Here is a 27,890-nt window from a genome sequence, read left to right as displayed (position 1 = left end):
TTTTGCTTACAAATGAAGGGCCTAGCTTGGAGAAGGATGAACATTGGAGCAAGAACAAGCATGGAGATGATGGCATGCGCAAGGGGAACAAGAACGGAGTTACAAGTGATGATTTCAGGACTTTGAAGCCACCATAATGGGTGCATGAAGCCTTGGACGAAATATACAAGATGCCACTTCATAAATTTCGTCCCGAGGCTATTTTAGGTGCTGCGTCACCTTATTATTGGGCCAGGCCCATGTAATTTCGAAATACATAAGTATAGGCTATTTTTAGAGTCCGTATGTGTGGGGAAACAAGAGATAGGGTTGATTTCGGACTCCTCCACCAAGGGCCACGAAATTCCCCCCTCTTCCTCCATATATACAGCCCTTAGGGCATCGCTTAGACTTTGGGTTTTGTTTAGATTAAAAGTTCGCCATAGCTGCAACTTCGCGTACTTCGTTTGTGTTCAACGACCAGACAAAGGCGTCACAGAACCCCACCTTGATCAATAAAGCTTTCATCTTATATTCGCAATATCCAGATTGCAATCTTAGTTTCTTGCTTGTTCTTCGTTTGCTCGCAGGAAACAGACCCTCGTGGTCAGGTTGATCGTGCTCCGGCGTGGTCAATAACCTCTCGGAGTTGGTTTAGCGATTGCTAAGGCGCGACGTCCTCGCACGTTCGTAGTCGGATCGTCAAAGTCGACTTCCACCAAAGCGAAATCCACCATCTCATCGAAAGACGGGACACCTTTGCCTCTATCAAGTGGTATCAGATTTCCAGGTTGCTCGGTGAGATTTTACAGTTTTTTAGTAGTTTAGATCGAGTCTGCTCTTCATACCTATAGTCCACAAAAAAAAATTTAGGGTTAGTTCATCATATCCGAACCAATCTGAGCCTTGCATAATCTTTTTAGGGTTTTGCTTTGTTGAATTTGCGGTTGCATCGTCGTGTCTAGTTGCTGGTCTTAGAGTCTAGTCTTTTAGAGTTTCGAGTTCTGGTCATAAGTTGTCACGCCGCCACCGCACCATCATCATCGCCCCTGCCATCTACCACCACCGCACCGAATCCGTATCCATATACCACCACCAATCCGTGCCCATATACCACCACCGATCCATATCCATATACTACCACCGCTACCACCACCGCTGCCATATACCACCACCATATATCCACCACCAATCCGAGTTCTTTGCTTATTAGGTTTGTTTTCGGGATCCATCTAGATTCCGATTCGTGTTTCCTTGCCGGAGTAGGTTTCGGAAAAAAAAAAGAGTCGGGTAGCCACGCTCCGTTTAGGCCCAAAATTTTTCGAAAACGCATTTTTCGAAAAAATTTCTGGCTATCCTATTTTTAGGTGTTTCTGAGTGTTTTGAGACAGGTGCCATTATAGGAAGTTTTTTTTGACCCGTTTCCAGTTTTTGGGTCCGGGCAGTCAAAAAAAAAATTGGTCAAAAAAATTTCGTGCCCATCCTGTCAGTTTGAGCTAAGAAGAGTTTTGAGACACTCGCCATTATAGTGATTTTTCGCAAAAAAAAAAGCAGCGCAAAAAAAAAAGAGCGCAAAAAAAAAGAGCGAAAAAAAAATTCCAGAGTGTGCTTTTCCCTTGTTTACGTGCCGCGCCGTGATTTTGTTAGTGTTCTAGGCTCGCGTCTCTAGCACAGTCTAGCCTAGGACCAGCACAGTACCGTCGTTGAGCGTTTATTCAACTTTGCATCTCTGAATTGATTATTGCTGACCCTTTTTGCTACCATATTATATGCCTTCCCAGCTCCACATACATCTACGTCGTGCGTTTGACTCTCCCTGGTAATCGCTCTATCCAAGCTTTGAGAGTTTTTGACTACAACGGTTGCCGATCACCGCCTGCTGCTGGGTAAGAACTGGTAAGAATTTGAGATTTGCTTGACGGATTTGTGACACCCACCACCACCACTTGTTCGTAGTCTGTAGGATCATATTCTTGTGTGTTTCTATTGCTGCTAACCATGCCAGGATCACAAGCCGACGAGATTGACTGGGAGAATTTATCGAACAAGGAGCTTCATGATAAGTTTCAGCAAATGATGACTGAACAGGTGCAAGATGTGCTGAACAATTTTGAAGAGGCCATGGAGAAGATCACTGGCCTTGAGAAGACGTTCGAAACAAAGCTCGATAACAAGTTTAATGAATTGCTCGCGCGTCTTCCACCACCACCACCCGCTGCACCTAACGCACCTCTCCAACAACAACAACAACGACTACCTCCACGTCGCGAAACAGACCTCCGCCGAGCAAGCCGTGTTCCTCTTGCGTTTGGCCAAACTGTTGGTGCTGCTGTTGATACTTCTGTGGCTCCTGCTGCTGATGCGGAGGAGGATGATTATGTGGGAGATTATGAGGATGAGGTTGATCAAAATCAGCACTACGTGCAGCCACCTGTACCACCACCAGCAGGTCGACCTCACGTATATATTCGTAATGGTAGGCCTGCACCACCACCTCAGGTACGAGATGATGTCCATATTCCTAAACTGAAATTGAATATTCCACCATTTGAGGGTAGATATGTTCCTGATATATATCTTACTTGGGAGTTAGAAACTGAACAACGATTTACATGTTTACAATACCCTGAGGAGAGACGAGTTGCTGCTGCTGTTTGTGCTTTCACTAGTTTTGCATGTGTATGGTGGTCTGAACATTGTAGATTATATCCTATTCCAACTACTTGGGCTGCTTTGAAAACTGCTATGCGTACGCGTTGGGTTCCACCATATTATCAACGTGAATTGCTTCGAAAATTGCAGCGTTTAAGACAAGGGAAAAATTCTGTAGAAGAATATTATCAGGAATTACAAACTGGCATGATTAGATGTGGTATTGTTGAGGAGAATGAAGCTATGCTTGCACATTTTCTGGGTGGATTAAATAGAGAGATTCAGACCATTCTAGACTATAAGGAGTATACTAATATCACTCGTTTATTCCATCTTGCTTGTAAAGCTGAACGTGAAGTGCAGGATCGACAAGCATTGGGGCGAACTAACTTTTCTGCAGGCCGACCTTCATCATGGACCACGTGCATCTTCTACTTCAACTGCACCAGCACCTCCATCCGGTGCCACCTCCAGCCGTGATACAAGAAAACAGGCACAACCACCATTATCTGCCAAGAGCGCACCTGCGGGGCCTGCACATCGTTCTTCTTCTTCCATGGCATCAACAGGGCACACAAGTGATATTATTTGTCATCGTTGTAAGGGAGGAGGTCATTATGCGAGAGAATGCAAATCTCCGCGTGTGATGATTGCTACCGCGGATGGTGGATATGAGTCTGCTAGTGACTATGATGAGGAGACTTTGGCTCTTATTACACGTGAAGAACATGGTGGAGATGATTCTGATCATGAAACGCAATACATGGCTCCTGAAGATGCTGACAGGTATGAATGTTTAGTTGCTCAACCTGTTTTGAGTGTGCAGATCACACAAGCTGAGCAAAATCAGAGGCACAATTTGTTCCATACCAAGGGAGTTGTGAAGGAACGTTCTGTGCGCGTCATCATAGACGGAGGGAGCTGCAACAACTTGGCTAGCATGGAGATGGTGGAGAAGCTTTCTCTCACCACAAGACCACATCCACATCCTTACTACATCCAATGGTTCAACAACAGCGGCAAGGTTAAGGTAACACGTACTGTTCGTGTGCATTTTAGTATCTCTACATATGCTGATTATGTTGATTGTGATGTGGTACCTATGCAAGCATGTTCCTTATTACTTGGTAGACCATGGCAATTTGATAAAAATTCTGTACACCATGGTAGAAACAATCACTATACTCTTGTTCATAAGGATAAAAATATTACTTTGCTTCCTATGACTCCTGATTCCATTTTGAAAGATGATATTAATAGAGCTAATAAAGCACAACAGGAGAAGAATAAGAGTGAATATCAGATTGTGGCAAAAGAATTTGAGCAACAAATGAAGCCTAATAATCAACCATCTAGTGTTGCTTCTGAAATTAAATTGAAAAGTGCATGTTTATTTGCCACCAAATCTGATATTGATGAGCTAGATTTCAGCATATCTGTTTGCTATGCTTTTGTGTGCAAAGAGGCATTATTTTCATTTGAGGACGTGCCTTCCTCTTTGCCTCCTGCTGTCACTAACATTTTGCAGGAGTTCGCTGACGTTTTTCCACAAGACGTGCCACCGGGATTACCGCCTATTCGAGGGATTGAGCATCAGATTGACTTAATTCCCGGTGCTTCACTGCCAAACCGTGCACCATACCGTACCAATCCAGAGGAGACGAAGGAGATTATGCGTCAAGTACAAGAGCTTCTGGACAAAGGTTATATACGCGAATCCCTTAGTCCTTGTGCTGTTCCTATTATTCTAGTGCCGAAAAAGGATGGTACATCACGTATGTGTGTTGATTGTAGAGGCATTAATAATATTACTATTCGTTATCGTCATCCTATTCCTAGGCTAGATGATATGCTTGATGAATTGAGTGGCTCTACAATATTCTCCAAAGTTGATTTGCGTAGTGGCTACCATCAAATTCGTATGAAATTGGGAGATGAATGGAAAACAGCATTTAAAACTAAGTTTGGATTATATGAGTGGTTAGTCATGCCTTTTGGGTTAACTAATGCACCTAGTACTTTCATGAGATTAATGAACGAAGTTTTACGTGCTTTCATTGGACGATTTGTGGTAGTTTACTTTGATGACATATTGATTTATAGCAGATCTTTGGAGGAACATTTGGAACATTTACGTGCTGTTTTTATTGCTCTACGTGATGCACGTTTGTTTGGTAACTTTGGGAAGTGCACCTTTTGCACCGACCGAGTATCTTTTCTTGGCTATGTTGTTACTCCACAGGGAATTGAAGTTGATAAAGCCAAGATTGAAGCTATTGAGAGTTGGCCGCAGCCCAAAACGGTCACACAAGTGAGGAGTTTTCTTGGCCTCGCTGGATTCTATAGGCGTTTTGTGAGAGATTTCAGCACCATTGCTGCACCCCTCAACGAGCTTACAAAGAAGGATGTGCCTTTTGTTTGGGGTACCGCACAGGAAGAAGCCTTCACGGTATTGAAAGATAAGTTGACACATGCTCCTTTACTCCAACTTCCTGATTTTAATAAGACTTTTGAGCTTGAATGTGATGCTTGTGGAATTGGATTAGGAGGTGTGTTATTACAAGATGGCAAAGCTGTTGCATACTTTTCTGAAAAATTGAGTGGGCCTAGTCTGAATTATTCTACTTATGATAAAGAATTATATGCTCTTGTTCGGACTTTAGAAACATGGCAACATTATTTATGGCCCAAAGAGTTTGTTATACATTCTGATCATGAATCTTTGAAACATATTAAAAGTCAAGCTAAACTGAATCGTAGACATGCTAAATGGGTTGAATTCATTGAGACTTTCCCTTATGTCATTAAACACAAGAAGGGAAAAGAAAATGTTATTGCTGATGCATTGTCTCGTCGCTATACTATGCTTTCACAACTTGACTTCAAAATATTTGGTTTGGAGACCATCAAAGATCAATATGTGCATGATGCTGATTTTAAAGATGTAATGCAGAATTGTAAAGAAGGAAGAATGTGGAACAAGTTTGTCGTTAACGATGGATTTGTGTTTCGTGCTAACAAGCTATGCATTCCAGCTAGCTCCGTTCGTCTTTTGTTGTTGCAGGAAGCGCATGGAGGAGGATTAATGGGACATTTTGGCGTGAAGAAGACGGAGGACGTACTTGCTACACATTTCTTTTGGCCAAAGATGAGACGGGATGTTGAGCGTTTTATTGCTCGATGCACTACATGTCAGAAAGCTAAGTCACGACTCAATCCTCATGGTTTATATATGCCTTTGCCTGTACCTAGTGTTCCTTGGGAGGATATATCTATGGACTTTGTTTTAGGTTTACCTCGAACAAAGAAGGGGAGGGATAGCATATTTGTTGTCGTGGATAGATTCTCGAAAATGGCACACTTTATACCATGTCATAAAAGCGATGATGCTGTTAATGTTGCTGATTTGTTCTTTCGTGAAATTATTCGCTTGCATGGTGTGCCAAATACTATTGTTTCAGATCGTGATACTAAATTTCTTAGCCACTTTTGGAGATGTTTATGGGCTAAGTTGGGGACTAAACTGCTTTTTAGTACTACTTGTCACCCCCAAACTGATGGACAAACTGAAGTAGTCAATAGAACTTGTCTACTATGCTTAGGGCTGTTTTGAAGAATAATAAGAAAATGTGGGAGGAATCCTTGCCTCATATTGAATTTGCTTATAATCGTTCATTGCATTCTACTACTAAGATGTGCCCTTTTGAAGTTGTGTATGGTTTCCTACCTCGTGCACCTATTGATTTGTTGCCTCTTCCATCTTCGGAGAAGGTTAATTTTGATGCTAAACAACGTGCTGAATTGATTTTAAAAATGCATGAGTTAACTAAGGAAAACATTGAGCGTATGAATGCTAAATATAGACTTGCTGGAGATAAGGGTAGAAAACATGTTGTCTTTGCACCTGGAGATCTTGTTTGGTTACATTTGCGTAAGGATAGATTTCCGGATTTGCGCAAATCAAAGTTAATGCCACGTGCTGATGGTCCCTTTAAGGTGTTAGAGAAAATAAATGATAATGCATATAAACTTGAGCTGCCTGCAGATTTTGGGGTTAGTCCCACTTTTAACATTGCCGATTTGAAGCCTTATTTGGGTGAGGAAGATGAGCTTCCGCCGAGGACGACTTCATTTCAAGAAGGGGAGGATGATGAGGACATCAATACCATTGTTACACCCACAGCCCCTACTGCTACATATACGGGACCAATTACTAGAGCTCGCGCACGCCAATTAAATTATTAGGTACTTTCGTTTCTTGGTAATGATTCTAATGTTCATGAGAATATGATGCTGCCTAAATTGGATACATTTGTTTTGCTTACAAATGAAGGGCCTAGCTTGGAGAAGGATGAACATTGGAGCAAGAACAAGCATGGAGATGATGCATGCGCAAGGGGAACAAGAACAGAGTTACAAGTGATGATTTCAGGACTTTGAAGCCACCATAATGGGTGCATGAAGCCTTGGACGAAATATACAAGATGCCACGTCATAAATTTCATCCCGAGGCTATTATAGGTGCTGCGTCACCTTTTTATTGGGCCAGGCCCATGTAATTTCGAAATACATAAGTATAGGCTATTTTTAGAGTCCGTATGTGTGGGGAAACAAGGGATAGGGTTGATTTCGGACCCCTCCACCAAGGGCCACGAAATTCCCCTCTCTTCCTCCATATATACAGCCCTTAGGGCACCGTTTAGATTTTGGGTTTTGTTTAGATTAAAAGTTAGCCATAGCTGCAACTTCGCGTACTTCGTTTGTGTTCAACGACCAGACAAAGGCGTCACAGAACCCCACCTTGATCAATAAAGCTTTCATCTTATATTCGCAATATCCAGATTGCAATCTCAGTTTCTTGCTTGTTCTTCGTTTGCTTGGAGGAAACAGACCCTCGTGGTCAGGTTGATCGTGCTCCGGCGTGGTCAATAACCTCTCGGAGTTGGTTTAGCGATTGCTAAGGCGCGACGTCCTCGCACGTTCGTAGTCGGATCGTCAAAGTCGACTGCCACCAAAGCGATATCGATCATCTCATCGAAAGACGGGACACCTTTGCCTCTATCACTCTTGTTCGGACTTTAGAAACATGGCAACATTATTTATGGCCCAAAAATTTGTTATACATTCTGATCATGAATCTTTGAAACATATTAAAAGTCAAGCTAAACTGAATCGTAGACATGCTAAATGGGTTGAATTCATTGAGACTTTCCCTTATGTCATTAAACACAAGAAGGGAAAAGAAAATATTATTGCTGATGCATTGTCTCGTCGCTATACTATGCTTTCACAACTTGACTTCAAAATATTTGGTTTGGAGACCATCAAAGATCAATATGTGCATGATGCTGATTTTAAAGATGTAATGCAGAATTGTAAAGAAGGAAGAATGTGGAACAAGTTTGTTGTTAACGATGGATTTGTGTTTCGTGCTAACAAGCTATGCATTCCAGCTAGCTCCGTTCGTCTTTTGTTGTTGCAGGAGGCTGATGAGGACATCAATACAATTGTTACACCCACAGCCCCTGTTGCTATACATACTGGACCAATTACTAGAGCTCGTGCACGCCAAGTAAATTACCAGGTACTTTCGTTTCTTGGTAATGATTCTAATGTTCATGAGAATATGATGCTGCCTAAATTGGATACATTTGTTTTGCTTACAAATGAAGGGCCTAGCTTGGAGAAGGATGAACATTGGAGCAAGAACAACCATGGAGATGATGGCATGCGCAAGGGGAACAAGAACGGAGTTACAAGTGATGATTTCAGGACTTTGAAGCCACCATAATGGGTGCATGAAGCCTTGGACGAAATATACAAGATGTCACTTCATAAATTTCGTCCCGAGGCTATTTTAGGTGCTGCGTCACCTTATTATTGGGCCAGGCCCATGTAATTTCGAAATACATAAGTATAGGCTATTTTTAGAGTCCGTATGTGTGGGGAAACAAGAGATAGGGTTGATTTCGGACTCCTCCACCAAGGGCCACGAAATTCCCCCCTCTTCCTCCATATATACAGCCCTTAGGGCATCGTTTAGACTTTGGGTTTTGTTTAGATTAAAAGTTCGCCATAGCTGCAACTTCGCGTACTTCGTTTGTGTTCAACGACCAGACAAAGGCGTCACAGAACCCCACCTTGATCAATAAAGCTTTGATCTTATATTCGCAATATCCAGATTGCAATCTTAGTTTCTTGCTTGTTCTTCGTTTGCTCGCAGGAAACAGACCCTCGTGGTCAGGTTGATCGTGCTCCGGCGTGGTCAATAACCTCTCGGAGTTGGTTTAGCGATTGCTAAGGTGCGACGTCCTCGCACGTTCGTAGTCGGATCGTCAAAGTCGACTTCCACCAAAGCGAAATCCACCATCTCATCGAAAGACGGGACACCTTTGCCTCTATCAACTAGACTCTAAGACCAGCAACTAGACACGACGATGCAACCGCAAATTCAACAAAGCAAAACCCTAAAAAGATTATGCAAAGGCTCAGATTGGTTCGGATATGATGAACTAACCCTAATTTTTTTTGTGGCTTTTTCGTGGACTGTAGGTATGAAGAACAGACTCGATCTAAACTACGAAAAACTGTAAAATCTCACCGAGCAACCTGGAAATCTGATACCACTTGATAGAGGTGAGGGTCCCGATCTTTCGATAAGATGATGGATATCGCTTTGGTGGAAGTCGACTTTGACGATCCGACTACGAACGTGCGAGGACGTCGCGCCTTAGCAATCGCTAAACCAACTCCGAGAGGTTATTGACCACGCCGGAGCACGATCAACCTGACCACGAGGGTCTGTTTCCTGCGAGCAAACGAAGAACAAGCAAGAAACTAAGATTGCAATATGGATATTGCGAATATAAGATGAAAGCTTTATTGATCAAGGTGGGGTTCTGTGACGCCTTTGTCTGGTCGTTGAACACAAACGAAGTACGCGAAGTTGCGGCTATGGCGAACTTTTAATCTAAACAAAACCCAAAGTCTAAACGATGCCCTAAGGGCTGTATATATGGAGGAAGAGGGGGGAATTTCGTGGCCCTTGGTGGAGGGGTCCGAAATCAACCCTATCTCTTGTTTCCCCACACATACGGACTCTAAAAATAGCCTATACTTATGTATTTCGAAATTACATGGGCCTGGCCCAATAATAAGGTGACGCAGCACCTAAAATAGCCTCGGGACGAAATTTATGAAGTGGCATCTTGTATATTTCGTCCAAGGCTTCATGCACCCATTATGGTGGCTTCAAAGTGCTGAAATCATCACTTGTAACTCCGTTCTTGTTCCCCTTGCGCATGCCATCATCTCCATGCTTGTTCTTGCTCCAATGTTCATCCTTCTCCAAGCTAGGCCCTTCATTTGTAAGCAAAACAAATGTATCCAATTTAGGCAGCATCATATTCTCATGAACATTAGAATCATTACCAAGAAACGAAAGTACCTGGTAATTTAGTTGGCGTGCACGAGCTCTAGTAATTGGTCCAGTATGTATAGCAGCAGGGGCTGTGGGTGTAACAATTGTATTGATGTCCTCATCATCCTCCCCTTCTTGAAATGAAGTCGTCCTCGACGGAAGTTCATCTTCTTCACCCAAATAAGGCTTCAAATCTGCAATGTTAAAAGTGGGACTAACCCCAAAATCTGCAGGCAGCTCAAGTTTATATGCATTATCATTTATTTTCTCGAACACCTTAAAGGGACCATCAGCACGTGGCATTAGCTTTGATTTGCGCAAATCAGGAAATCTATCCTTACGCAAATGTAACCAAACAAGATCTCCAGGTGCAAACACAACATGTTTTCTACCCTTATCTCCAGCAAGTTTATATTTAGCATTCATACGCTCAATGTTTTCCTTAGTTAACTCATGCATTTTTAAAATCAATTCAGCACGTTGTTTAGCATCAAAATTAAGCTTCTCCGAAGATGGAAGAGGCAACAAATCAATAGGTGCACGAGGTAGGAAACCATACACAACTTCAAAAGGGCACATCTTAGTAGTAGAATGCAATGAACGATTATAAGCAAATTCAATATGAGGCAAGCATTCCTCCCACATTTTCGTATTATTCTTCAAAACAGCCCTAAGCATAGTAGACAACGTTCTATTGACTACTTCAGTTTGTCCATCAGTTTGGGGGTGACAAGTAGTACTAAAAAGCAGTTTAGTCCCCAACTTAGCCCATAAACATCTCCAAAAGTGGCTAAGAAATTTAGTATCACGATCTGAAACAATAGTATTTGGCACACCATGCAAGCGAATAATTTCACGAAAGAACAAATCAGCAACATTAACAGCATCATCGCTTTTATGACATGGTATAAAGTGTGCCATTTTCGAGAATCTATCCACGACAACAAATATGCTATCCCTCCCCTTCTTTGATCGAGGTAAACCTAAAACAAAGTCCATAGATATATCCTCCCAAGGAACACTAGGTACAGGCAAAGGCATATATAAACCATGAGGATTGAGTCGTGACTTAGCTTTTTGACATGTAATGCAGCGAGCAATAAAACGCTCAACATCCCGTCTCATCTTTGGCCAAAAGAAATGTGTAGCAAGTACGTCCTCCGTCTTCTTCACGCCAAAGTGTCCCATTAATCCTCCTCCATGCGCCTCCTGCAACAACAAAAGACGAACGGAGCTAGCTGGAATGCATAGCTTGTTAGCACGAAACACAAATCCATCGTTAACAACAAACTTGTTCCACATTCTTCCTTCTTTACAATTCTGCATTACATCTTTAAAATCAGCATCATGCACATATTGATCTTTGATGGTCTCCAAACCAAATATTTTGAAGTCAAGTTGTGAAAGCATAGTATAGCGACGAGACAATGCATCAGCAATAATATTTTCTTTTCCCTTCTTGTGTTTAATGACATAAGGGAAAGTCTCAATGAATTCAACCCATTTAGCATGTCTACGATTCAGTTTAGCTTGAATTTTAATATGTTTCAAAGATTCATGATCAGAATGTATAACAAATTTTTGGGCCATAAATAATGTTGCCATGTTTCTAAAGTCCGAACAAGAGTGATAGAGGCAAAGGTGTCCCGTCTTTCGATGAGATGATCGATATCGCTTTGGTGGCAGTCGACTTTGACGATCCGACTACGAACGTGCGAGGACGTCGCGCCTTAGCAATCGCTAAACCAACTCCGAGAGGTTATTGACCACGCCGGAGCACGATCAACCTGACCACGAGGGTCTGTTTCCTGCGAGCAAACGAAGAACACGCAAGAAACTGAGATTGCAATCTGGATATTGCGAATATAAGATGAAAGCTTTATTGATCAAGGTGGGGTTCTGTGACGCCTTTGTCTGGTCGTTGAACACAAACGAAGTACGCGAAGTTGCAGCTATGGCGAACTTTTATTCTAAACAAAACCCAAAGTCTAAACGATGCCCTAAGGGCTGTATATATGGAGGAAGAGGGGGGGAATTTCGTGGCCCTTGGTGGAGGGGTCCGAAATCAACCCTATCTCTTGTTTCCCCACACATACGGACTCTAAAAATAGCCTATACTTATGTATTTCAAAATTACATGGGCCTGGCCCAATAATAAGGTGACGCAGCACCTAAAATAGCCTCGGGACGAAATTTATGAAGTGGCATCTTGTATATTTCGTCCAAGGCTTCATGCACCCATTATGGTGGCTTCAAAGTCCTGAAATCATCACTTGTAACTCCATTCTTGTTCCCCTTGCGCATGCCATCATCTCCATGCTTGTTCTTGCTCCAATGTTCATCCTTCTCCAAGCTAGGCCCTTCATTTGTAAGCAAAACAAATGTATCCAATTTAGGCAGCATCATATTCTCATGAACATTAGAATCATTACCAAGAAACGAAAGTACCTGGTAATTTAGTTGGCGTGCACGAGCTCTAGTAATTGGTCCAGTATGTATAGCAGCAGGGGCTGTGGGTGTAACAATTGTATTGATGTCCTCATCAGGATTACCGCCTATTCGAGGGATTGAGCATCAGATTGACTTAATTCCCGGTGCTTCACTTCCAAACCGTGCACCATACCGTACCAATCCAGAGGAGACGAAGGAGATTATGCGTCAAGTACAAGAGCTTCTCGACAAAGGTTATATACGCGAATCCCTTAGTCCTTGTGCTGTTCCTATTATTCTAGTGCCGAAAAAGGATGGTACATCACGTATGTGTGTTGATTGTAGAGGCATTAATAATATTACTATTCGTTATCGTCATCCTATTCCTAGGCTAGATGATATGCTTGATGAATTGAGTGGCTCTACAATATTCTCCAAAGTTGATTTGCGTAGTGGCTACCATCAAATTCGTATGAAATTGGGAGATGAATGGAAAACAGCATTTAAAACTAAGTTTGGATTATATGAGTGGTTAGTCATGCCTTTTGGGTTAACTAATGCACCTAGTACTTTCATGAGAGTAATGAACGAAGTTTTACGTGCTTTCATTGGACGATTTGTGGTAGTTTACTTTGATGACATATTGATTTATAGCAGATCTTTGGAGGAACATTTGGAACATTTACGTGCTGTTTTTATTGCTCTACGTGATGCACGTTTGTTTGGTAACCTTGGGAAGTGCACCTTTTGCACCGACCGAGTATCTTTTTTTGGCTATGTTGTTACTCCACAGGGAATTGAAGTTGATAAAGCCAAGATTGAAGCTATTGAGAGTTGGCCGCAGCCCAAAACGGTCACACAAGTGAGGAGTTTTCTTGGCCTCGCTGGATTCTATAGGCGTTTTGTGAGAGATTTCAGCACCATTGCTGCACCTCTCAATGAGCTTACAAAGAAAGATGTGCCTTTTCTTTGGGGTACCGCACAGGAAGAAGCCTTCACGGTATTGAAAGATAAGTTGACGCATGCTCCTTTACTCCAACTTCCTGATTTTAATAAGACTTTTGAGCTTGAATGTGATGCTAGTGGAATTGGATTAGGAGGTGTGTTATTACAAGATGGCAAACCTGTTGCATACTTTTCTGAAAAATTGAGTGGGCCTAGTCTGAATTATTCTACTTATGATAAAGAATTATATGCTCTTGTTCGGACTTTAGAAACATGGCAACATTATTTATGGCCCAAAGAATTTGTTATACATTCTGATCATGAATCTTTGAAACATATTAAAAGTCAAGCTAAACTGAATCGTAGACATGCTAAATGGGTTGAATTCATTGAGACTTTCCCTTATGTCATTAAACACAAGAAGGGAAAAGAAAATGTTATTGCTGATGCATTGTCTCGTCGCTATACTATGCTTTCACAACTTGACTTCAAAATATTTGGTTTGGAGACCATCAAAGATCAATATGTGCATGCTGCTGATTTTAAAGATGTAATGCAGAATTGTAAAGAAGGAAGAATGTGGAACAAGTTTGTCGTTAACGATGGATTTGTGTTTCGTGCTAACAAGCTATGCATTCCAGCTAGCTCCGTTCGTCTTTTGTTGTTGCAGGAAGCACATGGAGGAGGATTAATGGGACATTTTGGCGTGAAGAAGACGAAGGACGTACTTGCTACACATTTCTTTTGGCCAAAGATGAGACGGGATGTTGAGCGTTTTATTGCTCGATGCACTACATGTCAAAAAGCTAAGTCACGACTCAATCCTCATGGTTTATATATGCCTTTGCCTGTACCTAGTGTTCCTTGGGAGGATATATCTATGGACTTTGTTTTAGGTTTACCTCGAACAAAGAAGGGGAGGGATAGCATATTTGTTGTCGTGGATAGATTCTCGAAAATGGCACACTTTATACCATGTCATAAAAGCGATGATGCTGTTAATGTTGCTGATTTGTTCTTTCGTGAAATTATTCGCATGCATGGTGTGCCAAATACTATTGTTTCAGATCGTGATACTAAATTCTTAGCCACTTTTGGAGATGTTTATGGGCTAAGTTGGGGACTAAACTGCTTTTTAGTACTACTTGTCACCCCCAAACTGATGGACAAACTGAAGTAGTCAATAGAACGTTGTCTACTATGCTTAGGGCTGTTTTGAAGAATAATAAGAAAATGTGGGAGGAATGCTTGCCTCATATTGAATTTGCTTATAATCGTTCATTGCATTCTACTACTAAGATGTGCCCTTTTGAAGTTGTGTATGGTTTCCTACCTCGTGCACCTATTGATTTGTTGCCTCTTCCATCTTCGGAGAAGGTTAATTTTGATGCTAAACAACGTGCTGAATTGATTTTAAAAATGCATGAGTTAACTAAGGAAAACATTGAGCGTATGAATGCTAAATATAAACTTGCTGGAGATAAGGGTAGAAAACATGTTGTGTTTGCACCTGGAGATCTTGTTTGGTTACATTTGCGTAAGGATAGATTTCCTGATTTGCACAAATCGAAGTTAATGCCACGTGCTGATGGTCCCTTTAAGGTGTTAGAAAAAACAAATGATAATGCATATAAACTGGAGCTGCCTGCAGATTTTGGGGTTAGTCCCACTTTTAACATTGCAGATTTGAAGCCTTATTTGGGTGAGGAAGATGAACTTCCGCCGAGGACGACTTCATTTCAAGAAGGGGAGGATGATGAGGACATCAATACAACTGTTACACCCACAGCCCCTGCTGCTATACATACTGGACCAATTACTAGAGCTCGTGCACACCAAGTAAATTACCAGGTACTTTCGTTTCTTGGTAATGATTCTAATGTTCATGAGAATATGATGCTGCCTAAATTGGATACATTTGTTTTGCTTACAAATGAAGGGCCTAGCTTGGAGAAGGATGAACATTGGAGCAAGAACAAGCATGGAGATGATGGCATGCGCAAGGGGAACAAGAACGGAGTTACAAGTGATGATTTCAGGACTTTGAAGCCACCATAATGGGTGCATGAAGCCTTGGACGAAATATACAAGATGCCACTTCATAAATTTCGTCCCGAGGCTATTTTAGGTGCTGCGTCACCTTATTATTGGGCCAGGCCCATGTAATTTTGAAATACATAAGTATAGGCTATTTTTAGAGTCCGTATGTGTGGGGAAACAAGAGATAGGGTTGATTTCGGACCCCTCCACCAAGGGCCACGAAATTCCCCCCCTCTTCCTCCATATATACAGCCCTTAGGGCATCGTTTAGACTTTGGGTTTTGTTTAGAATAAAAGTTCGCCATAGCTGCAACTTCGCGTACTTCGTTTGTGTTCAACGACCAGACAAAGGCGTCACAGAACCCCACCTTGATCAATAAAGCTTTCATCTTATATTCGCAATATCCAGATTGCAATCTCAGTTTCTTGCGTGTTCTTCGTTTGCTCGCAGGAAACAGACCCTCGTGGTCAGGTTGATCGTGCTCCGGCGTGGTCAATAACCTCTCGGAGTTGGTTTAGCGATTGCTAAGGCGCGACGTCCTCGCACGTTCGTAGTCGGATCGTCAAAGTCGACTGCCACCAAAGCGATATCGATCATCTCATCGAAAGACGGGACACCTTTGCCTCTATCACTCTTGTTCGGACTTTAGAAACATGGCAACATTATTTATGGCCCAAAAATTTGTTATACATTCTGATCATGAATCTTTGAAACATATTAAAATTCAAGCTAAACTGAATCGTAGACATGCTAAATGGGTTGAATTCATTGAGACTTTCCCTTATGTCATTAAACACAAGAAGGGAAAAGAAAATATTATTGCTGATGCATTGTCTCGTCGCTATACTATGCTTTCACAACTTGACTTCAAAATATTTGGTTTGGAGACCATCAAAGATCAATATGTGCATGATGCTGATTTTAAAGATGTAATGCAGAATTGTAAAGAAGGAAGAATGTGGAACAAGTTTGTTGTTAACGATGGATTTGTGTTTCGTGCTAACAAGCTATGCATTCCAGCTAGCTCCGTTCGTCTTTTGTTGTTGCAGGAGGCGCATGGAGGAGGATTAATGGGACACTTTGGCGTGAAGAAGACGGAGGACGTACTTGCTACACATTTCTTTTGGCCAAAGATGAGACGGGATGTTGAGCGTTTTATTGCTCGCTGCATTACATGTCAAAAAGCTAAGTCACGACTCAATCCTCATGGTTTATATATGCCTTTGCCTGTACCTAGTGTTCCTTGGGAGGATATATCTATGGACTTTGTTTTAGGTTTACCTCGATCAAAGAAGGGGAGGGATAGCATATTTGTTGTCGTGGATAGATTCTCGAAAATGGCACACTTTATACCATGTCATAAAAGCGATGATGCTGTTAATGTTGCTGATTTGTTCTTTCGTGAAATTATTCGCTTGCATGGTGTGCCAAATACTATTGTTTCAGATCGTGATACTAAATTTCTTAGCCACTTTTGGAGATGTTTATGGGCTAAGTTGGGGACTAAACTGCTTTTTAGTACTACTTGTCACCCCCAAACTGATGGACAAACTGAAGTAGTCAATAGAACGTTGTCTACTATGCTTAGGGCTGTTTTGAAGAATAATACGAAAATGTGGGAGGAATGCTTGCCTCATATTGAATTTGCTTATAATCGTTCATTGCATTCTACTACTAAGATGTGCCCTTTTGAAGTTGTGTATGGTTTCCTACCTCGTGCACCTATTGATTTGTTGCCTCTTCCATCTTCGGAGAAGCTTAATTTTGATGCTAAACAACGTGCTGAATTGATTTTAAAAATGCATGAGTTAACTAAGGAAAACATTGAGCGTATGAATGCTAAATATAAACTTGCTGGAGATAAGGGTAGAAAACATGTTGTGTTTGCACCTGGAGATCTTGTTTGGTTACATTTGCGTAAGGATAGATTTCCTGATTTGCGCAAATCAAAGCTAATGCCACGTGCTGATGGTCCCTTTAAGGTGTTCGAGAAAATAAATGATAATGCATATAAACTTGAGCTGCCTGCAGATTTTGGGGTTAGTCCCACTTTTAACATTGCAGATTTGAAGCCTTATTTGGGTGAAGAAGATGAACTTCCGTCGAGGACGACTTCATTTCAAGAAGGGGAGGATGATGAGGACATCAATACAATTGTTACACCCACAGCCCCTGCTGCTATACATACTGGACCAATTACTAGAGCTCGTGCACGCCAACTAAATTACCAGGTACTTTCGTTTCTTGGTAATGATTCTAATGTTCATGAGAATATGATGCTGCCTAAATTGGATACATTTGTTTTGCTTACAAATGAAGGGCCTAGCTTGGAGAAGGATGAACATTGGAGCAAGAACAAGCATGGAGATGATGGCATGCGCAAGGGGAACAAGAACGGAGTTACAAGTGATGATTTCAGGACTTTGAAGCCACCATAATGGGTGCATGAAGCCTTGGACGAAATATACAAGATGCCACTTCATAAATTTCGTCCCGAGGCTGTTTTAGGTGCTGCGTCACCTTATTATTGGGCCAGGCCCACGTAATTTCGAAATACATAAGTATAGGCTATTTTTAGAGTCCGTATGTGTGGGGAAACAAGAGATAGGGTTGATTTCGGACTCCTCCACCAAGGGCCACGAAATTCCCCCCTCTTCCTCCATATATACAGCCCTTAGGGCATCGTTTATACTTTGGGTTTTGTTTAGATTAAAAGTTTGCCATAGCTGCAACTTCGCGTACTTCGTTTGTGTTCAACGACCAGACAAAGGCGTCACAGAACCCCACCTTGATCAATAAAGCTTTCATCTTATATTCGCAATATCCAGATTGCAATCTTAGTTTCTTGCTTGTTCTTCGTTTGCTCGCAGGAAACAGACCCTCGTGGTCAGGTTGATCGTGCTCCGGCGTGGTCAATAACCTCTCGGAGTTGGTTTAGCGATTGCTAAGGCGCGACGTCCTCGCACGTTCGTAGTCGGATCGTCAAAGTCGACTTCCACCAAAGCGAAATCCACCATCTCATCGAAAGACGGGACACCTTTGCCTCTATCAGAGGCGCATGGAGGAGGATTAATGGGACACTTTGGCGTGAAGAAGACGGAGGACGTACTTGCTACACATTTCTTTTGGCCAAAGATGAGACAGGATGTTGAGCGTTTTATTGCTCGCTGCACTACATGTCAAAAAGATAAGTCACGACTCAATCCTCATGGTTTATATATGCCTTTGCCTGTACCTAGTGTTCCTTGGAAGGATATATCTATGGACTTTGTTTTAGGTTTACCTCGAACAAAGAAGGGGAGGGATAGCATATTTGTTGTCGTGGATAGATTCTCGAAAATGGCACACTTTATACCATGTCATAAAAGCGATGATGCTGTTAATGTTGCTGATTTGTTCTTTCGTGAAATTATTCGCTTGCATGGTGTGCCAAATACTATTGTTTCAGATCGTGATACTAAATTTCTTAGCCACTTTTGGAGATGTTTATGGGCTAAGTTGATGACTAAATTGCTTTTTAGTACTACTTGTCACCCCCAAACTGATGGACAAACTGAAGTAGTCAATAGAACGTTGTCTACTATGCTTAGGGCTGTTTTGAAGAATAATAAGAAAATGTGGGAGGAATGCTTGCCTCATATTGAATTTGCTTATAATCGTTCATTGCATTCTACTACTAAGATGTGCCCTTTTGAAGTTGTGTATGGTTTCCTACCTCGTGCACCTATTGATTTGTTGCCTCTTCCATCTTCGGAGAAGGTTAATTTTGATGCTAAACAACGTGCTGAATTGATTTTAAAAATGCATGAGTTAACTAAGGAAAACATTGAGCGTATGAATGCTAAATATAAACTTGCTGGAGATAAGGGTAGAAAACATGTTGTGTTTGCACCTGGAGATCTTGTTTGGTTACATTTGCGTAAGGATAGATTTCCTGATTTGCGCAAATTGAAGTTAATGCCACGTGCTGATGGTCCCTTTAAGGTGTTAGAAAAAATAAATGATAATGCATATAAACTGGAGCTGCCTGCAGATTTTGGGGTTAGTCCCACTTTTAACATTGCAGATTTGAAGCCTTATTTGGTGAGGAAGATGAACTTCCGCCGAGGACGACTTCATTTCAAGAAGGGGAGGATGATGAGGACATCAATACAACTGTTACACCCACAGCCCCTGCTGCTATACATACTGGACCAATTACTAGAGCTCGTGCACACCAACTAAATTACCAGGTACTTTCGTTTCTTGGTAATGATTCTAATGTTCATGAGAATATGATGCTGCCTAAATTGGATACATTTGTTTTGCTTACAAATGAAGGGCCTAGCTTGGAGAAGGATGAACATTGGAGCAAGAACAAGCATGGAGATGATGGCATGCACAAGGGGAACAAGAACGAAGTTACAAGTGATGATTTCAGGGCTTTGAAGCCACCATAATGGGTGCATGAAGCCTTGGACGAAATATACAAGATGCCACTTCATAAATTTCGTCCCGAGGCTATTTTAGGTGCTGCGTCACCTTATTATTGGGCCAGGCCCATGTAATTTTGAAATACATAAGTATAGGCTATTTTTAGAGTCCGTATGTGTGGGGAAACAAGAGATAGGGTTGATTTCGGACCCCTCCACCAAGGGCCACGAAATTCCCCCCCTCTTCCTCCATATATACAGCCCTTAGGGCATCGTTTAGACTTTGGGTTTTGTTTAGAATAAAAGTTCGCCATAGCTGCAACTTCGCGTACTTCGTTTGTGTTCAACGACCAGACAAAGGCGTCACAGAACCCCACCTTGATCAATAAAGCTTTCATCTTATATTCGCAATATCCAGATTGCAATCTCAGTTTCTTGCGTGTTCTTCGTTTGCTCGCAGGAAACAGACCCTCGTGGTCAGGTTGATCGTGCTCCGGCGTGGTCAATAACCTCTCGGAGTTGGTTTAGCGATTGCTAAGGCGCGACGTCCTCGCACGTTCGTAGTCGGATCGTCAAAGTCGACTGCCACCAAAGCGATATCCATCATCTCATCGAAAGACGGGACACCTTTGCCTCTATCAGTATGCTCAACTCGTATAGTGCCGGAGTCACTTAGCCATTGGACCTTGTAGGGGTGCGGGTGCTTCCTCTTGACCAATTGAAGCTTGGAGCATAATTCTTCACTTGCCAAGTTGTGGCAACTACCTCCATCGATGATGACCTTGACGGACTTTCCATTGATGCCGGCCTTTGTGTGGAAGATGTGGCATCTTTGGTCTTCTTCTTGTTGATGTTGAAGTGTCAAGACTTTGGAGACAACGAGAGCGGGGCTCGAATCCTCATCACAAAAGACTTGATCATCTTCATCTTCGTTCACGCGCTGGTGCATGGCCACTTGCTCAAGGGCTTCCATCTCCTCTTCACTCATTGAGTCATATGTGCCGTCGTCGTTGAGGATCATGGTGCACTTATTCGTGCATTCATATGACTTGTGGCCTCGGCCGCCGCAAGTGAAAGACTTGAAGGAGCTTGTTTTGACGGTCTCATCGGTCGGAGTAGATGATGAAGCACGCGGCTTGAAGTTGCTTGTAGTAGGAGGAAGACGACTTGAACTTGTCGGATTTTTCTTGTAACTTGACTTGTCGTCGTTGCTTGGAGAAGGTTTGGTTGACGTAGATGTTGGAGGAGTCGTTGAAGCTTGGATGTTGGAGAAGCCGTAGGTCTTGGATGAGTACTTGGCGTACTTGAAGTCATCTTGCACTTGACGTTCTGCCTTGGTTGCTTGATGCACGAGCTCAATGAGGTTGGAATATGGTTTTAAGTCGGCGATCTTCTTGATGGGATGATTGAGTCCATTCAAGAAACGTGCCATTGTTTGCTCATCATCTTCCTTGACATTGGCTCGAATCATGGCTATCTCCATTGATGAGGACATCAATACCATTGTTACACCCACAGCCCCTACTGCTACATATACGGAACCAATTACTAGAGCTCGCGCACGCCAATTAAATTATCAGGTACTTTCGTTTCTTGGTAATGATTCTAATGTTCATGAGAATATGATGCTGCTTAAATTGGATACATTTGTTTTGCTTACAAATGAAGGGCCTAGCTTGGAGAAGGATGAACATTGGAGCAAGAACAAGCATGGAGATGATGGCATGCGCAAGGGGAACAAGAACGGAGTTACAAGTGATGATTTCAGGACTTTGAAGCCACCATAATGGGTGCATGAAGCCTTGGACGAAATATACAAGATGCCACTTCATAAATTTCGTCCCGAGGCTATTATAGGTGCCGCGTCACCTTTTTATTGGGCCAGGCCCATGTAATTTCGAAATACATAAGTATAGGCTATTTTTAGAGTCCGTATGTGTGGGGAAACAAGAGATAGGGTTGATTTCGGACCCCTCCACCAAGGGCCACGAAATTCCCCCCCTCTTCCTCCATATATACAGCCCTTAGGGCATCATTTAGACTTTGGGTTTTGTTTAGATTAAAAGTTCGCCATAGCTGCAACTTCGCGTACTTCGTTTGTGTTCAACGACCAGACAAAGGCGTCACAGAACCCCACCTTGATCAATAAAGCTTTCATCTTATATTCGCAATATCCAGATTGCAATCTTAGTTTCTTGCTTGTTCTTCGTTTGCTCGCAGGAAACAGACCCTCGTGGTCAGGTTGATCGTGCTCCGGCGTGGTCAATAACCTCTCGGAGTTGGTTTAGCGATTGCTAAGGCGTGACGTCCTCGCACGTTCGTAGTCGGATTGTCAAAGTCGACTTCCACCAAAGCGATATCCATCATCTCATCGAAAGACGGGACACCTTTGCCTCTATCAAGTGGTATCAAATTTCCAGGTTGCTCGGTGAGATTTTACAGTTTTTCGTAGTTTAGATCGAGTCTGTTCTTCATACCTATAGTCCACGAAAAAGCCAAAAAAAAATTAGGGTTAGTTCATCCCATCCGAACCAATCTGAGCCTTTGCATAATCTTTTCTGTATTTGCTTTGTTGAATTTGCGGTTGCATCGTCGTGTCAAGTTGCTGGTCTTAGCGTCTAGTCTTTTAGAGTTTCGAGTTCTGTTCACAGGTTGTCACGTCGCCGCTGCCATATACCACCACCACATATTCACCGCCAATCCGAATCCATATACGCCACCACATATCCGCCGCCATCACGCCCATCCGAGTCCACCTGCAACATATATCCGCCACCAGTCCGAGTTCCACCAGATTCATCTCCGCCACCAGTCCGAGTTCCACCAGTTTCATCTCCGCCACCAGTCCTAGTCCGAGTCCAGTAATCATTGCATTGTTCTCGATTTCCAGATCACGCGATACTCCGAGTCGTGACAGCGGAGGACTCCCCAACTTCCGTGCTACCCGCAGTAGAGAAATAGTTCCAAACTCAAAAAAAAGGCGGGGATCTCGTCCATTGCATCATTTTCTTGCTTGTGAGAGTCGAACTTGTCATCGAAGTAGTCTCTTGTACGTTGCTCGGAGAGTCGCAAGTCGGTGGCGAGGTTGTCGATGCGGTCGCTCATAGCTTGTTGCTCTTGGTGTAACGCCCTTTGAGCACCAAAGAGGTGGCTCTTTGTGACGAATGATGACATGTCGTCGCCGTTCTCGATGAGAGCTGGATTTGTAGAAGAACTTGGCCTATCCATCATGCCAAGCAAAATGTAAGTGGTAGAAGGAAAAGAACGTGTACCCAATGTACCTTGACCGATGTTGAAGATGAATCAAGTTCACTCAAATGCGGACAATGAAATAGCACTGTTGGTACCAATTCTTGTCGGTTCTCACACCTACACAAGTAAAAGCTTTTGGTGGAGCTTGGTTAGGATGGTGGCACAAAATTTGATGCAATAGTAAGTAAGCTTCAATAATGTTGGAAAAGATTCACAAATTTGCAAATGCAACAAGTAGACCAAGCAAGTATGGGTACACGGAAACACACACGCAAATAGATAAGTGGGATTGTGCAATCCAAAATTGAGCCAAAATGTGGAAACCACGAAAATGCTCTTGTTGCACAATTCTAGAGAGATGCTAGCACGATTGCACAATAGGCGGATACGCAAACTTGTGCACAACCTACTAGGCAAAAATGCAACCATCTCTATCCCAATTATGCTATATGTATGGTATTTCGGTGCAATGATCCAAGATGATCCAATATGACAATCTTAATGTAGTATGATGCTATGGTTCTTGCTCATAAGCTCTTTGCTTATCTTTCCTCTTTGCTTAAAAGCTTGGGTGGCTCTTTTACTTTTGAGCTCTTTTCTCATGCAAGACTCACGAACCAAGGTAGCAATTGCGTATGCGATGACAACTTTGTGACACACAAGTTGATCTCAAGATATGCACCACTATGGTATGATATGTATGCTATATGGAGTATGATCACTAATGTGCACAAGTCACGTTGCCAGCAATACTCAATGGCTAGTCTCGATGGGTAAGCTACGCAAAAGTAGGGACATGTGGGTATCAATGCAATTGCAAGGTATGACAAAGATGTCGTCGAAGTTACCGTCCTTGCGATGATGAGACCCTTGCGAAGATGAGCCGTGGTGGTGGTGACGTCAACCGTACCTAGATAGCCGAAACACAAAAGGATACGGAATCCACAACTCAAAATCTCAAGGACCAAAATGTGTCAAAATCGTCATCGGAGGTATCGTGGAAGATGTTTGTGTATGTGGGTTTGGAAGATGTGGAGGAATGTGGGAATGTGGAGGTGGGGACCTGTCGAACTTCAGCTTCGTTAGGGTTTCACGGACGTCCGTGATTTTACGGTCGTCCGGACTTCATCGGACGTCCGGCCTTTTCCGGTCGTCCGGAGCCTGGGCGAAAATCGAGCTCGGGGAGAGGAACTGCGAAAAACTCCGGGGAAGAAGAAGATGGTGATGTCGAAATCGAGTGGTTTGGTGGATGGAAAAGGGTGGGGAGGGTGGGAAAAGCTAGATCCACACGCAGCAACACAAATCCATGGACCAAATCCAACAAAATCTCAACTCACAAACAAATCACAAAAAAATTTGGGGCTATTTTTGGTGGGGAATTTTCGGAATTAGGAAGAAAACATCAAAATCAAGCTAGAAAACACGGGGTAGGGGCTCCAAAAACGTGATCAACTTGGCTCATGATACCAAGATGATGTAGGGCAAAACCCTAGATGGATGATCTTTCACGTTTGGAGGGATCCCACGGGAGAAACACGAAGAACACGCGGAAGCACAAAGGGGAAATCATGGGGAGGTTGAGAGAGAATCACGAAACCGACAGAGAATCAATCACACGAGTGCTAGATCACCAAACACAAAGAGGTACATATGATCCATAGTCAACAAAGGTAAGGATACAAAGGACAGTTCATCTCCTAACGGAGGTCTTGATGGTCTTCCCTCGAGAGGGGTCTTGAATCCGCTTGGGGGATCTTCTCCGAAGAGGTCCTGAACTCCGAGGAGAAGTATCCAAGTGGATGAGCAAAGGCTCTCTCACAAATATGAGCTAATCCAATGCTACCCGTACCAGGAGGTGGGGGTGTCCTATTTATAGTCTTAGTGCAAATGGAAGTCAAAACGAAGGGGTACAAGGGCTCTAGCCCGCAGGTTTGGTCACTCAGGAGTCGGACGTCCGGAAGGCGTCGGACGTCCGGAGGCTCGTGACGGTCCGGTCGTCCGGGCGCGCTCGGACGTCCGTTGTTTCAGCTCGGGTGTAGGCGCGTCGGTCGTCCGTAGGGGTTCGGTCGTCCGGGGCTTCAGGAGGGTCCGGTCGTCCGGGCGCGCTCGGACGTCCGTAGATTTGGTTCGGGTGACGAAGTGTCGGACGTCCGGAGGGGTCCGGTCGTCCGTGTCCTGGGACTCGTCGGACGTCCGGACACTGTCGGTCGTCCGACGCCTGTAGCTTCGCGACAACTCTTCTTCTTGTTCATCATGATTGGGGTCCTCGCCGTCTTGGCTCTTGGGGGTCGCTGCTCCGTGGCTCGATTCCAGGCACCTGATAACACACAGAGTTTCTGAATGAGGTAGTAGCCATGTCTCGTGAGTAGGAATAGGAAGTTCGGAGAGGAGCGAGTTCACCTTATCTTCAATGGCCTTAGCTCGGGCTCGTGTCATGGGTCCAAGTGGTGTCGAGGGAGATGTAGGCACGTCCATGGGGATGAGCGAGGGATGCTCCGCATCAGTCATCTTCAAGGCGGCGACGCTCAAGTGGCCAATCTTCGGAACGTGATCGAGCTCAAGCACTACAACACCATCAAGATGAAGATGCTCGCGATGCGTACACCTACAAGTCCCAAAAAGCTCTACATCAAGCTACGGCCAAACTTCATGAGCACAAGAGAAGACCGCGAGACAAGCACCACCAAGACGGAGCTATGACTACTACGACCACTTCGACATCTTCGCCAAGTGTCATCAAGGCATCTTCGCCTTTGGACGTATGGCATCTTCGCCTACCTCCGAGGAGTATGCCTACATCGGCCTTCATCCATGACGAGAGTGATGTTGTGCCATCTTCGGCCTTCATCCACGACAAGAGTGATGATGTGCCATCTTCGGCCTTCATCCACGGTGACGACGACGAGATGGTTGAGCATGGGATTTTCCCTTTGACCACGGCGACGTATGATGACTTGAGTGACTTGTGCCACCATATTGAGAGTGAGAGTGACTTAACCACTAGCCCCATATATGATGAGTTGCCCCAATTCCCATGTGAGGAGAGCCACCACCACCACCACTTGAGTGATTTGAGTGACTCCACCATATGTGACATTGAGTGCACCTACCTTGAGGGAGTGAGTGAGCCACCACCACATAAAGAGAGTGAGGCCATTTGCATTGCTAACAACTTGACCTCTACCTCTATTGTGTCTTCTCATGTGGTGCTAGGTCCCATATATGATGATGCGCCGATCCGCGACGACTTCATTCTTCCTATGGACAAGACGATGGCCATGGTGGAATATGATGCACCCCCCACATGGTTCCATCAAGATGAAGATGATGACCACCATTTGGTCTTTCCCACCTCACCTACACCACTTGAGTGGAACGAGAAAGGTAACATAGGTGAAGGTGATGCTCTTGTCCCACTAGTGGACATTCTTGACATTGATTGCTTGCATGATGTTGATCCACCTATTTCCATGCTTCATGCTAGTGCGATTACCCCATGCCATGATTTGCCCATTTATGATGAGTATGATGATTCTCATGTGGAGTCTATTAGTTGTGATGCCATGTTACATAGGATTTCTTGTGATAATTCTTTTGGTCACATCATGTTTGACAATCCTCTTGACTTGTCATATGCTATGCATGAGATTAACAATATGTCATATTTGCAATCTCATCTTAGTGACTATGCATATGCCATCAACATAAACCCAATTTGCACATATGGCATAGATGACAAGCTCATGGTTATTGGCATTTGTTTTTCTTGTGATGATATTGATATGCTCCCTTTGCATCATTTATCTCATTTTCCATGCCATGACCACCTAGCTCCGGATATGCATTGTTTTGGATGTTTTCCATTTTCTCCATATGATGTTTCCGTTATTGCTCATGAGGAGACCCCCATAGATTTTGATTCATCCTATCCATTGCATGATCCTACTATTTGTGTGCACAATATGCTTCCCATGAATAAACATGCTATTGATGTGCCATATACTTCTATGCTAAATTTGCATCCCCATTGTGTCATACACAATAACTATTCTTTCATGATGGATGACATGTTCTTATACCATGCATCAAATTTCTTTGAGCGATGCTTATCTTGTGCTAACTCACATGTGCACATACACATCATGATGGATGATGTGTACATTTACCACGAACACAATTTCTTTGGTTTGTGTCTCTTTTGTGTAGGTACCCATGAATACTTGTCAACCTCACAATCTCATGAGTTGACAAAACGAGCTCTAGAGAGCAACGATGACTTGGGATCCCTTGGATTTGTCTTTCCCACTGCTCTCTTCGCGCATTTCTTCTACATGGCTCTCACTTGGTTATGGGTTATTTACCACTTCTCTCACTTTATGCCCATATTGCCATGTTCACTTTGCATGATATGCTCATTCCTATGCCTTTGCCATGCATTTGTGACCCATGCTTTGCATTACACATGATGATTGATTCTACTACGTGCATGTGTATTTGCAAGCTTGGTGGAGTATTGCTTGTTATTGCCATGTTTGCTATGTGCTCCATTCCTATGATGATATCTTGCTTTGCAATCGTGCTTGCGATATGTCATGTGCATTGCCTATGCCTACTACTTGCACACATGACATGATTGCCATGATTTCCTCTAGTGTGTTGCATCTTTGCTCCACTAGTTTGCACGACTTGATTTCTATGCTTTCTCATGTTGCATCCACTTCTTGGATTACTTGCTCCTATCACATGTTTGGTTGCAACA

This window comes from Triticum dicoccoides, chromosome 6B (assembly GCF_002162155.2).
Source record: "Triticum dicoccoides isolate Atlit2015 ecotype Zavitan chromosome 6B, WEW_v2.0, whole genome shotgun sequence".
Taxonomy (NCBI): Eukaryota; Viridiplantae; Streptophyta; class Magnoliopsida; order Poales; family Poaceae; genus Triticum; species Triticum dicoccoides.
This window is presented reverse-complemented; position numbering follows the sequence as displayed.